Below are 6,088 nucleotides of genomic sequence, written 5' to 3' on the forward strand. Positions count from 1 at the left end.
GAAGTGCAGCCAGAGTGCTCCTTGGAGGCCAGGATGGCTAAGCTTCGTCTCTCCTACTTTAGACATATTGTCCAGAGGAAACAGTCGCTGGAGAAGGATGTCATGTTGGGTAAGGTGGAGGGTCAGAGAAAAAGAGGAAGACCCCTAACGAGATGGATTGGCCAGGTGGCATCATTGATGGACTCAAGTGTGGCAGCAATAGTGAGGTTGGCCCAGGATTGGACATTGTTTCGTTCTGCTGTGCATGGGGTCGCTATGAGTCGGTTCCGACTCGACGGTACCTGACAACAACAACAACAAACTGGACAGCACCTAACAACAACAGCAATAATTATTTACTCAGTGAATTAGTAAACAAAAAGAAATATATTAATGCAAAGAATAACTAATTGTCTTAATAAATACACAGCAGACAAAAGACAATTATTAATTTTGGAAGTTAGGGAGGCTGTGCATGTATCACCAGTTCTGTGTCATTTTCTTTGGACCAACTTGAGAAACAGAAATCTACTCAGGAAAAAGATGAAGGATGCTGGAAGTCCTACTGTGATAAAATGATTACCCTATGTATAGTTCTCTGTATTCCAGGGACTACTTTATTGCTAGTTCCATGTTTCTTAAATCCATCAACTGTTAGTTGAATTCAGCTCCAGCAAAGGTCTCTTTTCAACTTGACCTTTATTCTCCTATTGGGCATTGCTTTAATATAAGTGTTATATTCTAGCAAATTCTCCCTGTCTCCCCAGGCAGGAAATGGAAGTCAGTGTAAACATCCAAAATAAACATGAGCCATTTCTCCTGAGAAGACATTGCATTCTATATGTCTAGTAACCTTATAAACATCATATTTGGTTTAGGGCCTATGGTGTATATTACAAAAAATAAAAAGGTGTTTCTGAATCTAACTCATCATTGTGATTAAGATTGAAGGATTTAGAAGGGTACAAAAAACATACACAGTGGCAACCATTTTAGGCAATGAAAGCTTTGTGGGTTAAGGGACAGTAAGAGTTGATGTCTGAATATTAATTATATTAGACTTTTTAGTCATCAGAAATTACAGTAGATCACACAAGCCCTTACCAAAATTAATGTACATTTTAAATGTATAACCTCTATTTTGTCACCAGTATTTCTCTCTTTTCTCATCCCACCCAACTCCTTTTTCCTTCATTTTGATCTTTTATCCCTACTTTACATGCTGTAAATGAAGCTTGAAATATAGAGTACAGAAAAGACAATGACAGATTTTATATAAAAAATTTGCATAGAAAATGAGAAAATGGGATTTTAATATTGTCTATGAGGGAGACCTGGTGACACTGTGTGTTAGATATTGTGCTGCTAACCACAAGGATGCTCTGAGGTAGAAAGATGAGGTTGTCTGCTCCCTAAATATTTCAAGTACTGGAAACCCTATATAGGATCACTGTGAATTCTCACTTCATAAAAGACTATCAATTTGTATTTTATCAAAATGCCTATAGATATTAAACTATTTTCTTCATTATGAGTCTAAGTTGTAATCACTGGGGTTTATTTTCTTGTTAAATAGCTCTGAAAATTTAAGCATAGACAAAGTAGACTCATCTTTTTCTTAACCATTTAACATGACATGCTTCAATCATGCAAAATATGCAATACACAAAACTCGTAGGTTGAAATCTGAAGGAGTGAATATATGTGTGTGTTTTTGTGTGGAAACTTTTTATTAGACAGTTGACTAATAATCTTATAACTCAGTTCTCACTCTTCTCTGCTACATAATATCTATCTATCTATCTATCTATCTATCTATCTATCTATCTATCTATCTATCTATCTATCTTCTTAGAAAAAATAAACTGTGTGTTGTTGTTGTGTTTGTTAGGTGCCATTAAGTTGGTCCAACTCATAGCAACCTTATGCACTACAGAACGAAACACTGACTGATCCTGGACCAACCTCACTACTGTTGCCACGCTTGAGTCCATCGATGCTGCCACTTGGCCAATCCATCTCATTGAGGGTCGTCCTCTTTTTCTCTGACCCTCCACCTTAGCAAACATGATATCCTTCTCCAGAATGCTATCAGTCACCTAGAGGATACAATATCAAAAATAGAAATATAATTTATGTCCTGGGATATATTTTATTAATTTGTCTCCCCATATGTCAACATGCTCATTCATTGAGGGTGCCAATAATCTTGCTTGTGACAAGAGATTGCTGGATGGTTCAGAGATAGCCAGTAGAACAAATAATGGATGCTTAGTTCTATGAGGTGGAGTCTAAAAGTAGAGGCTATTGTGATTTTCTAGGATGTTGAAGAAGTAGGTCATCTTTCTTCTATAACTTGAAGTCTTGATAGTACAAGGAAGGAGGGAACAGAAAGTGCAGTGAAAGCAATCTCTTTAGAGTAGCAAAGAGAAAAAAGCAGATTGTGGACTTGTTTTAACAAAGGGTGATGGAGGTAATAAGTACGGATGGAATTTGGGTTGACCTTAATTCTGAAAAGCCTTAAGAGGGCACTGAAATTGTATTTATTTCTTTTTTTTTTTTTTTCATTTCTTTCGAATCTTGTTCTATAACATATAATCTTGACCTGTCACATAATAGAATGTTTAAAAAGAAGAACAATAAAAAAATTAAATAAATAAAAAGACTTAGTCAGCACTTTTGTGCTAACATCCCTGTAATGGAAATAGAAAATGTGCAAAATGGTCTTAGTCTACAAAAATAAATAACATTTCATTTAATAAAAAATGAGAAAAGCAGCTTTGTATGACTAGAAACACAAAGAATCTCTACAGGATTTTTTTCTTCTTCCATTTCATTAGTTAATAACTGGATTGCTTTGTTCCCCAAATTCTCTCTAGCACTAATTGTATAACTTACGAACTAGAAAGGATCGGGAAAAGGTAGGAGGTGAAATAGCATTAAAAAATAATTTTATGTTTTTCTTCTTCTTTTTTTTTAATCCATCAAACTGAATGAATAGTCCTTATAATCACATAAAAATGGCAGAAGTGTTTAAAACTTGGGATTTGAGATCAGATTTTCAAGGCTTGATACTTGTCTCTGCTACTTCCCTACTGTATAATATATGACAGTTTACTTATTAACTCTAATCACATTTCTCATCCTGTAGGAGGTAAGTACCCAATTAAGAGTTTGTCTATGTAAATAATTTAGAAAATCTCTATTGTCATATCAATTAAGAAAAGCCTGTGATAAGATCCATTGTTCTTATGACTTTATTGTATGTATTTACCTTCTCTGGTCTACCTTTCTAATATACTTTCTTTTGTCACTTGGCTTTTCTGTCTTTCTTTCTTTTTTAAATTTGACCAAAGGGATTCTGAAGTGACATAATATGATCATTACATTTCTGGTTGGTAATTTTTCAACATGAATTCTTAATGAACCTGAGCTTTATGTGTTTTGACCCCTTTGACTTCAGCATTGTCTGTCTCATCAATACATTCATTTTTTAAAACTTTTATTGTGAATTGGGTTAAGGTTTATAGAGCAAATCATTCATTTTACATTCAACAATTCACATACATTTTGTTTCATCTCATGGATTGCAATCCCCACTATGTAACATCAGTTACATCACATCCTTCCTATGTTCCCTGTGTCCATTCCTCCTTCTTTTCAAACCCTTACAAACTTTGTCCTTGGGCAAATGTTACCCTTTTGATCTCAAATGGTTGGTTATTACAAAATGTGCATATTTCATGAGTGTTATTCTTCCCCTTATAGATCTATTGTTTGACTGAAAATTGAGCCCTGAGGGCAAGATAATTTCCAAATCTGGACAAGTTCCGGGTCTCCGTGTTTCCACTAGTCTCTCTATGGCCAATGTTCTGACTCATAGTCACCATATGCACAGCAGAACGAAGCACTGCTTGCATTGCTATGTTCAAACCTGTTACTTCTCTTAATCTATCTTATTGGCAGTCCTCCTCTTTTTTGCTGATCATGCATTTTACCAAATGTGATGTCCTTCTTTAGGCATTGGTTCCTCCTGATAATATTTTCATTGTTCAAGAGATAACAAATTCATCACAATCACCTTCATTTTCTGCATACACACCTTTTGAATCATTGAAAAGGCTTCCAGACTTTACTTGCAGTAAGGTAAGACTAAGGAACCCTGGTGGTAAAATGGGTAAAGAAGCATTGCTGTGGGCTCACCACAAGGTCAGAGGTTTAAAAACCCCAGCTGCTCCATGGCCAAAACAAGAGAGTCTGTTCCCACATGATTTAAAGTCTGAAACCTTAAGAGCAATTTTACTCTGCCTTATAGGTTGCTATGAGTCAGAATTGACTCGAAGGCAGTAGGTTTTTTATATTGTTGTGGGTTTTATTTTTAAGTAAACATCCCAGCATACCTATAAATTCAGCTTAAAGACACATTTAGGAACTGATCTCATTTGTAATCCAGAGATTGCCTATACTCGAGGTTTCTTGTTCAGTTCTCGTCTCAACTTTGCTTTAGAGTAATTATTGACCTTTTGGTCTCATAGTTTTTTTTTGTTTTTGTTTTTGTTTTTTTTAAGTAGAGCACTGTATTTGCAGGAAATTATTTTGTGTGCATGTTATTATTTCACTAACAGGTGATCTCAATTGGGTAGTTTTGTTCAAGGTTTAAAGAGCATCTCAGGGGATAGACTCAGGGAGGGGCAATGGTTTATTGATCAATGAATCACTAATAAAACTTGATCTATATAAGAGGAAAACCTCAGATCTGGTGACAAGAATACTGACAACAGTCACTGTAATAAAGATGTATGTCTCTTCTCCAAGTCTTGAGACCTCAGCCAACTCACAGACTTGATAAACTAGCTCTGAATTAATGTAATTCCTGAGTACTCAAAATGCCACTCTTTTTCCCACTAGTTAAAAGAAAGTCTTAAGTTTCTCAGGTGATGAAACAAATTTTCTCTCAAGTTCAAATCACAACAGCCTAGGCAGTTCTCTCCACTCATTCAGCAACTGGCATAAGCATTGCAATTGCTTTCTGACATGCAGAGAGAGTGATTGTGATAGGAAGGGCCAAATGTATGCTCTCGGACTTCCCTTTCTAACAACATTTTAAACCAGAAGAAATAACACATCTTCAGGAAGTGGGGACTGTAGAGATGAGTATCTCTATCAAAGACTTGAAAGATACATGCGGTGATGACATTACCTTCTCATTAAACATTAGACTCACCTGTTTGGCAGAAGGCCAAATGTTTGGAACTCAACTGTAGATTAATTAAATTTAACTAGGAGCTTAGTTCACCTGATTTAGTTTAGAATCTTTACTGGAATATTCCACATAATCTCTGACACCTGGGTGAAGTTAGCGACCTTATGAATTGTTGGTTTTTTTTGTACTAGTTTTCAAGGACAATAAGCTCTTTGTTTTCACTTAGTAGAGCCAATTAATGTTATCTTAATAGTTTTGTCTCAGGGATATAGCTTATATCTTGCTCTCTTCCATAATATATTCTTCAGAAAACTTGATTGTCTTCACATCACGCATAACACCACATAGACAATTGCACTGATGGCATGATGCTCATTGAACCTAACGAACAGCAAGTAGCCAATACTTGAGATGACTTCCTAAAATACATATGAGCCAAAAGCTGGGATAAAAAGGCCATCGAATTGCAGAGGCCTGCCACAGTGGGGGTGTATAACAATGGTATGAATATGTTAGTATATTCCCTCAAAGATGAAAGAAAAGTCACTCTACTTTTTATGGTCTACCACTAAGAATATAGGCACAACACTTAGGCACTTTGAGATTTTAATAACATATACTTATTATCACATCACATATGTGTGTTATGCCAACTCATATATCAAGGAAATCAGAAAGTTGTTTGCTTTGTGTGGTTAACAGATCATGAGAAATCCTGGCTGTGAGCTCTGACTTGAGTGCAAGCAACGATACTAATGAACGTCTGTGGCCCAGCAGATTTCATGATATTTAAAGTAGCTATGATATTGTAGAGTCCTGGTGTGGCACTGTTGGCTAATGCATGGAACTGCAAAGTTGTTTGAACTACAAGGTCAGTGGTTCAAGCTCACCAGCTGCTCCTTGGAA

The sequence above is a fragment of the Chrysochloris asiatica genome, unplaced genomic scaffold (genome assembly GCF_000296735.1).
Source record: "Chrysochloris asiatica unplaced genomic scaffold, ChrAsi1.0 scaffold00170, whole genome shotgun sequence".
Lineage (NCBI taxonomy): Eukaryota > Metazoa > Chordata > Mammalia > Afrosoricida > Chrysochloridae > Chrysochloris > Chrysochloris asiatica.